Source organism: Lactuca saligna, chromosome 9, assembly GCF_052625555.1.
Source record: "Lactuca saligna cultivar CGN05327 chromosome 9, ASM5262555v1, whole genome shotgun sequence".
Taxonomy (NCBI): Eukaryota; Viridiplantae; Streptophyta; class Magnoliopsida; order Asterales; family Asteraceae; genus Lactuca; species Lactuca saligna.
Genome location: NC_136425.1, coordinates 87,357,204 through 87,370,232, shown reverse-complemented (window position 1 = coordinate 87,370,232; position 13,029 = coordinate 87,357,204).

The following is a 13,029-nucleotide window of genomic DNA, read 5'->3' as shown; positions in this document are numbered from 1 at the left end:
TAAAAATCCTCCTCCACCACCACCTCCCTCTCCATTTGATCCTGCCATGTTCCAAGCAGACGTTACTGATGTTGTGGCTGTTGCTATGTCACAAATGAACCCCGTGTTGGATTAGTGTCTAAGTCCATAACTATTTTGGTATGTACTTGACCCGATGGTGCATGGTCCTTTTGGGTTGCCTTCACCAAAGCAACTTGATTGGAGAAATGAATAAAGAGAGAGAGGATAATATGATTTATTAATATGTTATAAGAATAATATATTAAAGGAGAAATCATATTTGTTTAATTAATATTGGTCAATAATTAATTAAGAATTAGTTTTGTGATCAAATGTAATTAATTAAACTAGAGGGGCTGATTTGTAATTATGTGATAGTTACAAAATAAGGTAAGGATTATCTTATTTATATGGTGGACGAATTAAAGGTTGGAAAGCCTTAGAATTCGAGTATGATAAGGATTCAAGGATTATCTTATTGGTTGCTTAATGGATAATCAACTAGATAAGGATAATGACTGAAACCCTATCTCTACACCTATATAAACACCCCTAGGGTCATGAATTCGTGAATCCCTTCCCAAGAGGTCCTAGATACGAATTCTAACCTCTCACCTCTCTCTTTATACCTTCTCCATTTGCTTATGGTGTTTGTGAGCCATTAGAGGAGTGACACTTGTGACTCTAAGCATTCCAAAGTCAATCCAAGGTGGAGTTGTGATTGTTATTGCTATATAACAATCAAGGTATATTCTTAAACCTAATTATATGTTAATGTCAATTTCCATATGTTAGAATTAGGGTTTATAGTCTTGGATTCAAAGCATGTACAATAAAGAAACCTAGATCCAAGCATTAGGGTTTGTATGAGAACATAGGATGTCTTATGACCAAAACCCATCAGTGTGGTATCAGAGCCTAGCTTGGTTTCAATTGTATTGATGCATTGTATAACTGGAAAATCGTTTTTTGGGCTTTATGGCTGAGGAACTCGGCGAGTACCACAGTGTACTCGGCGAGTACAGGGTGGTACTCGGCGAGTTCGAGCGTCAGATAATGCTTATCTCAGGATTTCTTGCTGTTTTTGCATTTGGATAGTTATCTTATCATGTTAGATCAATATAAATCCAATTTTATGATATATATGACTATATTCTTGATCTAATTAAAGATAATTATCAATTAACAAGATAATTGTTTCCTTATAAGATAATTGATTAATTATTTTGAGTAAATTGATAAATTGTTTTGCAAGAAATCATTAAACAAATCAAATATGGATAATTATGTAACTAAATGATAGTTTAGATTATTTGTTATTTGATCCTTGTTGTTATGAAAAGTTTCATATTTTCCCCTTTAGGTTTTATAGTTTAAATTTGAACCCAAAAGTTTTGAAGTTTTGAAATTTAAATAGTTAAAACCCTAATGTTTTGAAAAAGGTTTCAAAACTTGCCCTCAAGTTTTGGAATTTAAAAGTTGATTAAAAGGTTTAATTAGAAATGTTAAATTCTAAAACTCTAGTAATGTTTTGAAAAGTTCAAATCACACCCTTATGGTTTTATTAATTAATTAAAGAGTATAATTAAAAGAGGTTTAATAAATCCATAAAAGTTTAGGTTAACCTTTTAATTGAATTAAAAGTGTAATTGTTAAAGTTAACCATATAGTATTTTAAAAGTATAAAATACACCCTATACTATATATATAACATTAAAAGTCTAACATTATATATATGTATGAGTAAAAGTCAGTCTTACCGTTAGTAGGCCTCATTCACGAAGCTGGTCTATAAGGGGTGTTTAAGGAAATTGCCTATAAAATGGCGATTGAATGAGTATCCACTCTTACCCACCGCACTCTTGACTAGTGGAGGGTCGTTAGCCGAATGGGTAGGATAGGACGAAACCTTCCATTATAAGTATAATGAAATACAAAGTAACTAAATGTTTTTCAAATTCCCAATCTTAGTTACTTAGGCAAAAAGTGAATTGATGCAATTCCATGAAATTACACTTTGTGCCCTTGCGAAGACGTTAGTGGAGCGTGTGTGGTTTACCGGCACACTAAATGGTTCTAAGCAAAGGTAGCATAGGGTGACTCAATGTTTGTCATAGTTCGGTGGAGCGTGTGTGGTTTACCGGCACATCGAATAGGTGATAGTAACATGTGAGGGCACCATGTAAGTTTGCATGGTTATTCACACCCGCTTTGTGATCCTCGGCATCCCAGTCACAAACTAGAGGGGCATATCGAGATTTAAACATGCCGTTGAAATGTTCAATGAATCTCAAAGGATCTAGGAGTTTTCATAGATTTAAAACTTAAATTTCTTTTTCGTTTTTCATGGTGGAAATTATTGAATCGTCATTCACTTACCTTCAAATGTTCTGCAATTTGGGTTACGGCATCCCTCTCCTGAGTTGTAGGATATTGTGTTGGGTCCTAGCCTTGGAATTTCATTTGGGTGATTTACCAAGGACTCAATCAATCAACTAACTTCAATTCGTTTTCTCCCGATGTCAAAGTTCGACAACTATGGTCTTCTCAAATCCCGTGGAACAAGCATTCCACATGAAGATGATATTCCACGATTCGATCGAGGAACAAGAAATCATGCTTCACTTCCTCCTCCTCCTCCAATTATTCTCCCTAACCCACAAGATTGTAAAATTGAAAGGTTCAATATCACTCAAGCCCTTTTGGCAAGTAAACATAAAGAGGGCAAGTCGGTGTGTGCACACGTCTTAGGGATGAAGTCACACATTGATAGATTAAGAATGATGGGATTCGTTGTCGGTGAAGCGATGGCTGTTGATTGGATTCTTCAGTCACTTCCTAACTCGTATAGTGAGTTCGTAAGAGAGTACTATATGATGAGCTACGACGTGACCCTTATAGATCTCACCTATATGCTTATTGCTGCTAAATCAGCAATGGTTTGGCGCAATAGAAAAGCAAAGTTGATTGGTGAATCTGCCTTCAAGACCTCTATGGATATAGACAATGGCAATGAAAGACATGCAATGATCGAAAAGTTTGATCATAAGAAAAAGGCGATGTCTGAAGTAGTTCCATGTGTTGTTCCAAAAGAGTCAATTTGCTTTTATTGCCAAGAGAAAGGGCATTGGAGACGAAGTTGCCTAAGAGATCTAAGAGATGGGAGAGTCAAAAGTATGACTACGCTTTAGGTAAGAATCTACTATCTAACTCCATTAAGTTCCTATTCATTGATTCTTAATACATGATGTGATAAGATTGCATTTGAATGTTTTGAAGGATCGGTGAAAAGAAAGGAAGCTTGATAAGAAAGCAAGATGAATCTAATCACAAGAGATGGATCTTGATCGCATGGACTTGAAGATTGGATTTTGAGCTTAGATAGTTATGATAGAGTTGTTAGAAATTTTCTTTTTACATAGTTTTCAATAGATTTTGCATTGTAAGGACAAATGATTTTCCGCTGCTTTTATAAATGAAATAAATTTTGTTTGACTTATTTATTTATTTGTTTACTTCCTTGCAATAAAATCGTTATGTGAAAATTGATGTTTACATATTTCTACAACGAATGGATATGATTCTTAGTTATGTTATTTATGGAAACATCGAGAATTTACCAAATAGGGAGAGTTTCTCATCGCCCAAAGTTTCAATTGGACAGAAATTTGGAATCATGCAACTTGGTTGCATGATGAATGAGAAATTTCGTATTTGGAAATTAGACTAATTCATTGACAAAGTGTCAAGTGAAGGATTAGGAGATCGAGTACACAAAGTTGTGTGTTGATCAAGTTCACCATAAGAGTAACAAATATATTCGTCATGATTTACTAAAGGCTTAGTAAATATGATTACACTTACAAGATTAAGTGTAATTTTGAATTGATTAAAGGGTTTAGATCAATAGCAAAACGAATAAGAAGAATCAAGTAGGCAGAAAGATAAGAGTTTCTCCATTCTAAGAAGAAGGGAGAGTAGCTTTTATGCTTTATGATAGGTCTTAATGATTTAGAACCATATCTCAATTGATCCTCTAAGTGAGTCTTGGTACAATTGTATGTCCAAGAAGAGGAATCAAAGATTGAAGAAATGGTCAAATCAAGAAGTCAATCATACTTCGTTCCAAAACAAGTCTTAAAGTCAAGATTGTGACATTGAGTGAATAGTATTAAGAAGGTTTATAACATTCATCAATTGTGGAAAGTTTTGATGTCTTGGATAAGACAAAGACCAACTAAGACCATTTTATGAAGTGTTTTGATAAAAGCTACACTAACTCTTGAATATTTGGTTGTCAACAAATGTTTATTGACAAGAGAATCTTATATGTCAAGGAGTCAGTGGGAGTCTTAATGGTCTTGAAAGTTTTCAAGAACAAATCGAATAAACCTTATCGATCATCACTAGCACACGAGTTGAGGTTTACAACCTATCGTGAAGACATTATTTTGTTTCTGTGCCAATCCAATCGAGTTAATTATGCATGTGAGTCCTATGAGTTCTCATTTGAATGCATAAAAGGCAAGGACCTTGATCAATGGAAAGTACATTGATAGGAAAAGGTGAGCTACTTAACTACTTGGAAGACGTGGTGGGCAGTTGTCCTACCATAAGGCAAGAAATCAAGATTAAGGAAGTTCGATCCATATGAGTTTGAATTTGTCATAAACTTTGGTTTTAACAAATTCACATGGATAGGAACACATACACCGTTTAAATCTAAGTGTCATAAGATTTCCTCCTTCATGAAAATGATTGTGAGGAAATGCTTTCACTAAGAAAGATTTTAAAAGATAGTGATTGTAAAATTGCATTCTCGAATTCGATCATGGTTACGGCATCCCTTTCCATAATTTGAATTGTGAGGTTTGGCAATTAGTCTTAATTGTTAAGACACACATATGAACTATCTAAGGCAAAAGTGTATAAGTTCAAGAAGCCTTGATAAAAGATTATCAAAGCACTAAGTATTAGAAACATGAACTTAAGAAATTCAATAAGTATTGTTTTTCTGAAAGTTAAGATGTTTATGAATACATGTCGAAGCTAGTGGGAGCATAAGTGTTATGTTTTATAATAATCATCATGATAGTGGGAGCATAAATGTTATGATTGTATGATTATTAAGACACGTATTGCAAAGTTAGCAATATTAATTATAGAAAAACAAGAGTTATACCTTGCAAAGTCGTAAGGGTTGTATAGTTGTTTTGCTATAATTAAGGGAGAGAATATTATGCTTCATTTCAAATCTAAAGGATTAGGTTGTGGAATGTTAATAAATTTAGTCAAAGGTACATAGTGTGTTCTTAAAATTTCGATTATGATTACGGCATTCCTCTTCACAATTCGAATTTTGAGAACATAGCAAATAAAACATTGTGCATCGTGTCCCATACGCTATGGGTATAGGATCGATTGCAAATGCTTTAATGTTTGACCATTCTAAAATTTTCCAAATGTCTAGTGCATTTAGAGGGAAAAGGGACTAGAATTGGTTTTGACTAAAATAATTAAACAACTATCAAAGGACAATCCAAAGTTCGACGAGGATTGGTCGCTTGTGAGTAGTTGGAAGTATAGTATTGGAAATTATGGAAATGTTTCCATATTGGATGGACAATATCAACATCATTACGAATAGATAAGATTCTATTAAGAAATGAGTTGTCATATGGAAAATATGGAAGCGTGTCCATATTAGGAAGTAAATATTGAAAATCGATGTCTAGATTAGAAACTTTTATGCAAAAGGATGTTCAAAGGAATGTACTTTGAGTGAGAGACATCATATCTAAGGAATTGTCTTGTAACAATCTCCGATAGAGGACTTTGTAATATCATTGGCAATAGTCTTTGAGACTTTAGTGCAGTGACATTACAAAAGGATCGTTGCATAAAGTGTTAGAATCTAGTATATTCTATAAGTAACAAGAATTTGATATTCTTACACTTAAGAAAATGGATTTGGAGTTGTAAAATGAGAAGGATTGGAAACGTGTTCAATTTGTCTATTTCACAAAAGTAAGAACCATAGGTAAACATTGTGTGCATGCTAGGAGCATGGGACAAGTGTTGGAATTCAAGTAAGAAGTTGATTACCCGAAACGACAAATAATGAGTAATCGATATGGTGATAAATAAAATGTGTTTTGTTTATACTCAAAGGTTTGAGGCCATATGTGATTAGTATTATTCTTGTGTTTCACTTTGCATGTTTTGACTTCCAGAATAATTGAGTTTATTAAGAATAATCGAATTATTCAAACGGGCCACAGTCGTTCATATGTTGGAAGTAGATATGAATGAAGACTATCGTGAATTGGTGTGTGGATTGTCTAGAAGAGTATTAGACATAAGCAAATGTTTGCTGCAACGTTCATGAGTGCTTATGAATATGATTTGAGTATTGGATTAAACCCACGCTCACTTGGATCACTCCATGAATTGTATTACGAGTGATTAGTGAGACGATAACATCTTATATTCTTGAAACCGAGATGTGTGAGTTGTATCTTGCTAATCGGTTGCACATTGATAATATGTAAACGCACTAGTAACTTGGTGTTATAAAACATATTGTTGTGTGTGATTTGGTTAATGAGTGCAAGCAAGCATTGTATCAAAGTTTATCCGTTCCTTTTATTCAAAGAATAAAAGCGATATCTTTGGGCCCCTCGATGGTTTAGTGATGACATACGTAAATGCTCGGCCGGGCTAGGGCTAATTTGATTTGTTCAATTAGTCTGTCGTCATAAATCAGAAATCGAGAAGTAGTACAAAGAGAATGATTAGAAATCATATCTCATACGATATCTAGAATGGAGGAATATATGATCCCTTATCTAAGGACATGCGTATCTGATATGATCAGAGTTGACAGCGGCTTTGGAAAGCTACGACTGCAGATCAAGATCTGAAGTCATACGCAGAATAGTTGTTAGACTTATCCAAGTGGGAGACTGTTGGATTAGTGTCTAAGTCCATAACTATTTTAGTATGTACTTGACCCGATGGTGCATGGTCCTTTTGGGTTGCCTTCACCAAAGCAACTTGATTGGAGAAATGAATAAAGAGAGAGAGGATAATATGATTTATTAATATGTTATAAGAATAATATATTAAAGGAGAAATCATATTTGTTTAATTAATATTGGTCAATAATTAATTAAGAATTAGTTTTGTGATCAAATGTAATTAATTAAACTAGAGGGGCTGATTTGTAATTATGTGATAGTTACAAAATAAGGTAAGGATTATCTTATTTATATGGTGGACGAATTAAAGGTTGGAAAGCCTTAGAATTCGAGTATGATAAGGATTCAAGGATTATCTTATTGGTTGCTTAATGGATAATCAACTAGATAAGGATAATGACTGAAACCCTATCTCTACACCTATATAAACACCCCTAGGGTCATGAATTCGTGAATCCCTTCCCAAGAGGTCCTAGATACGAATTCTAACCTCTCACCTCTCTCTTTATACCTTCTCCATTTGCTTATGGTGTTTGTGAGCCATTAGAGGAGTGACACTTGTGACTCTAAGCATTCCAAAGTCAATCCAAGGTGGAGTTGTGATTGTTATTGCTATATAACAATCAAGGTATATTCTTAAACCTAATTATATGTTAATGTCAATTTCCATATGTTAGAATTAGGGTTTATAGTCTTGGATTCAAAGCATGTACAATAAAGAAACCTAGATCCAAGCATTAGGGTTTGTATGAGCACATAGGATGTCTTATGACCAAAACCCATCACCCCGGTGGTTCAGGCGGGCCAGGAGGGGTACCCAGTCTCAAAACCAGGAAGGTAGTCAGGAACACCGGAAGGAGTGTTCCTACAAGGACTTTATGAACGCGAAACCCACGCCCTTCAATGGCACTGGAGGTATCATTACCCTAACTCGGTGGTTCGAGAAAATCGAATCTATCTTCGAAATCTGTGCCTATTCAGAATCCGACAAAGTGAAGTTCGCCGCCTGTACGTTCACCGATAAAGCCCTAACTTGGTGGAATGGCCGAGTCAAATCCTTAACCCTACCTGTAGCCAATGCTATGGGTTAGGAGATCATGAAGGAGCTTCTGCTTGTGGAGTACTGCCCTCATGGCGAAATGTAGAAGCTGGAACATGAGCTCTGGAACCTGAAGATGAAGGGTTCTGATATCGCCGCTTACACTTCCAGATTTGATAACTTGGCGCTTCTCTGTTCGGGTATGGTTACCCCAGAGAGTAAAAAGATTGAGAGATTCAAATGGGGTTTGACTCAACCAACCAATGGTAACGTTTTAGCTGCGAAGCCAGACACCTACGACAGCGCCAAATGCTAGTGCAAACTTTGATTAACCATAGTGATGACCTTGAGGAAGCGGCCAACACTCCTAAACCGAAAAAAAGGAGTGGTGAGAAAAGAAAATTTTAGAAGAAGAAGAAGAGTCAGTCTTCGTAGGAGTCCTCGAAGAAACAGCAAACTGTGGCAGTCCACGCTGCTACTACCCCTCCTGTTGTTTCTATCGCCGGATCCACGGACCAAACACCTACTAGTAGGTATGCTGGTACCTTTCCCCGATGCGACAAGTGTAACTTCCACCATAACCCCGGCTCCTGCCATGAACTGTCATGCTCCAACTGTGGTAAAAAGGGGCATACGATTCGATTTTGCAAAGCACAAACCCAATCAACAAATCAATCTTCCGAAGCAGGTGTCGGACAACCTACTACGGATGTGGTGAAGTTGGGCATTTCAATCGAAACTTCCCCAAAGCAGCAACAACTGGCAACACTGGGAGAGTCCTAGCTATGGGACGAGAGGAAGCAATCGCCGACCCCACCGTTGTCTCGAGTACGTTCCTTCTCGACAACTCTTATGCTAGTATCCTTTTCGATTCTGGTGCTAAAAGAAGTTTTGTTATCCATTCATTCAAACATCTCCTTAAGCATAATCCCCAACCATTAACCGAAACATTTAGCGTAGAGATGGCTAACGGTGAAAAAGAAAATGCTAGCGATATATTCATAGGTTGTACCCTTACCCTGAACGATCATTCTTTTCCCCTTGACCTAATGCCAGTTTCCATAAAGAGCTTTGATGTTATCAGTGGCATGGATTGGTTGAGTCCCAATGATGCTGATATCCTTTGTTATGAAAAATCCATTTATCTCAATCTCCCCTCTGGCCAGACTCTTATGATCTACGGCGATAAACTTAGTTCCAATCTTCGCATCATATCTTGCATCAAAGCTCAAAAGCTTCTGCGAAAGGAGTGTCATGCATTGCTAGCTCATGTAATCAATGAGAAATAGGAAGTTAAAGACCTCGAGAGCATCCCCGAAGTCTGCAACTTTCCTGATGTCTTTCCTGAAGAGCTCCCGAGAATTCCTCCCGAACGTCAAGTCGAGTTTCGCATCGACCTAATTCCTGGAGTTAATCCTCTAGCCAAGTCTCCATATCTCTTAGCTCCTGCAGAAATGCAGGAGTTATCCAGTCAGCTCAATGAGCTGCTCGACAAAGGGTTCATCATACCGAGTTCCTCGCCTTGGGGAGCCCCGATATTATTTGTGAAGAAGAAAGATGGATCTTTTCGAATGTGTATGGACTACTGTGAGTTGAACAAATTGACCGTCAAAAACGTTATCTGCTTCCTCGAATAGACGACCTTTTCGATCAACTTCAAGGATCCAGTTACTTCTCAAAGATAGACCTTAGATCAAGGTACCATCAGCTTCGAGTTCACAAGAATAATGTTTAAAAGACAGCATTCAGGACTCGATATGGTCACTACGAGTTCGTAGTGACGCCTTCGGCTTAACCAATGCACCGACTGTGTTCATGGACTTGATGAACTGGGTGTGTCGCCTCTTTCTGGACAAGTTCGTAATTGTGTTCATTGACGACATACTTGTCTATTCCCGAAGCAAAGAAGATCACAAACAACACTTGAGGTTAGTGTTGCAAACTCTTAGAACGGAGAAGCTATACGCGAAATTCTCCAAGTGCGAATTCTGGATTCGGAAGGTAGCTTTCCTTGGTCACGTGGTAAGCGAGGAGGTTATACACATGGACCCATCCAAAATCAAGGCGATAGAGAATTGGTCGGCACCGAAGACACCCACAGAAATCTGTCAATTCTTAGGTCTCGCTGGCAACTACCGTAGGTTCATCCAGAATTTTTCCAGAATCGCCAAACCCCTAACCACTCTGACACAGAAAGGTGTACCATTTTGTTGGAATGAGAAACAAGACACCGCATTCCAAACATTGAAGCGAGCCCTGTGCAGCGCACCTATCCTGTCCCTGCCCGAAGGAACAGAGGATTTCGTTGTCTATTGCGATGCGTCCAATCAGGGTTTAGGCTGTGTGCTTATGCAGAGAGGAAAAGTTATTGCTTATGCCTCAAGACAGCTAAAGGCACATGAAGTTAACTACACGACTCATGACCTGTAGCTAGGAGCAGTGGTCTTCGCACTAAAGATTTGGAGACATTATCTCTACGGAACTAAGTGAACGATTTTCACCGACCATAAAAGCTTGCAACATATCTTCGATCAGAAAGACTTAAACATGAGGAAGCGGTGATGGGTAGAACTACTCAGTGACTATGAGTGCGAAATCCGCTACCATCCTGGGAAGGCCAATGTGGTAGCAGATACCCTTAGCCGAAAGGAAAACTCAAGCAACAAGGCGAAGACATTAACGATGACCATACATTCCCACTTATCCATATAGATCCGAGAAGCCCAGTTGGAAGCCCTAAAACCAGAGAATGTGTTGAATGAAGCCTTGAGGGGAATGGATGAGAAACTTGAGATCATAGGTGACGGGGTCTATTGTTTCATGGATCGAATCTGGACCCCAAAGTTCGGAGGGTTCAGAGAGGTTGTTATGAACGAAGCTCACAAGACCAGATACTCTGTTCACCCAGGTTCGGATAAGATGTACCTGGATCTCAAGAAGCTATACTGGTGGCCAAACATGAAGGTCGTAATCGCTACATTTGTGGGCAAGTGTTTGAGTTGCGCCAAGGTGAAGGTTGAATACCAGAAACCCTCGGGTCTGCTCCAGCAGCCCGAGATACCTGAGTGGAAATGGGAGATGATTACCATGGATTTCATCACCAAATTACCTAGATCTCCGAGTGGGTACGATACCATATGGGTAATTGTCGATCGTTTAACAAAATCCACTCACTTCCTACCTATCAAAGAATCATTCAAGATGGAAAGACTTACACGAGCCTACATCTAAGAGATAGTCCGACTGCACAGTGTGCCTACGTCCATTATCTCTGATCGAGATAGCAGATTTACTTCAAGATTTTGGCAGTCCCTTCAAAAAGCTCTTGGAACAAAGCTGAATATGAGTACAACTTATCATCCTCAGACTAACAGACAGAGTGAGAGAACTATCCAAACCCTGGAAGACATGTTGAGAGCATGTGTCATCGAGTTCTTGTATAACAACAGCTACCACACAGTATCAAGGCTGCCCCGTTCGAAGCCCTCTACGGTCGCAAGTGCAGATCCCCTCTGTGTTGGGCCGAGGTAGGGGACACGCAGCTAGCCAAGAGTCGAGTCCCCAATAGTGCTCTCACTGGTCCTACAATCATCCGCGAAACCACCGAGAAAATCATCCAGATCCGAGAACAACTGAAAGCTTCACAAGACAGACAAAAGAGTTACGTTGATAAACGACGAAAACCCTTAGAATTTCAGGTAGGAGATCGTGTCCTATTGAAGGTCTCACCCTGGAAAGGCATGATATGCTTTGGAAAGCGCGGAAAACTTAACCCGAGGTACATAGGACCTTTCGAAATCCTCGCTAGGATCGGTCCTGTAGCCTATAAACTCCGACTACCTCAAGAATTTAACAACATCCATCCTGTCTTCCACGTCTCTAATCTTAAAAAGTGTTTATCTGATGAAACCCTCATGATCCCTCTTGATGAGATCGAGATCAACGAAAGTCTGAACTTTGTGGAAGAACCAATCGAAATCATGGATCGAGAGATCAAACGTATGAAACAAAGCCGTATCCCGATAGTGAAGTTTCGCTGGAATGCCAAGCGGGGACCCGAATTCACTTCGGAGCACGAAGACTCGATGAAACAGAAATATCCGCATCTCTTTCCAAATCTATGATTTATATCTTAAATTCTAAATTTCGGGACAAAATTCCCTCTAATGTGCGCGGGGGGGGGGGGGGGGTAATGTGACAATCCGAAAATTTTCTGTCACTATAACGCGTTCCAGTTAATAAAACCGTTTGTATTTCAATTTTTCCGTTAACTTTTTGATTAAGTTAATTAATTGAGACTTTTATTATGACCTCATGAGTGTCCAAACACATTAGAAACAGGTGAAAACATTCTCGATATTCAACTGGAAAATTTTTAGTTACGACTAAGTCGGGTTACGACAACTTAATCGGGTACGACCATAAACCCTATTTCAAGTCGGTATCGGGTAGATTTCCACCGGGCCACAAACTCAAGCCTTATATAAAGGATGAGTGACCTTCATTTAAGCTTTTTCCCACCTCCTCATAACTTTCTCTCTCTACTCTCTCTCTAAAACTTGAGTTTTGATCCAAAAACGCCCCTTCAAGCTCCAAAAATCGTAAGTGATCTATCCTAACTTGTTGTTTAACTTGTTAAGCATGAAAATATGTGTTTAAACTATCCAAAAATCTCAAAAACTTGTCTTTATGGTTGGGGAACATCTCCTAAAACCGTAAACTCCTATAAAGGGGTTTTGAAGCCCCAAAACCCTTCCAAGTCCCTTCTAGTGCTTAGATATGACTTAAGGACTTGCATGTACGAGCCTAGAACACCAAAACCTTGTCTTTTGGGTAGTAAACATGAGTTTACAGCCCAAGAACATTCTTGGACCGTAAACACTCCTTCATAGAACTTAAACACCTTTTAAGGTGTTAAATTGCCCGTGAAACACCTCCAAAAGCTTACATGAGTACCTAGAACCTTGTATTCCTTCATGTGATGCACCAAAACATGAACAAATGAGCCAC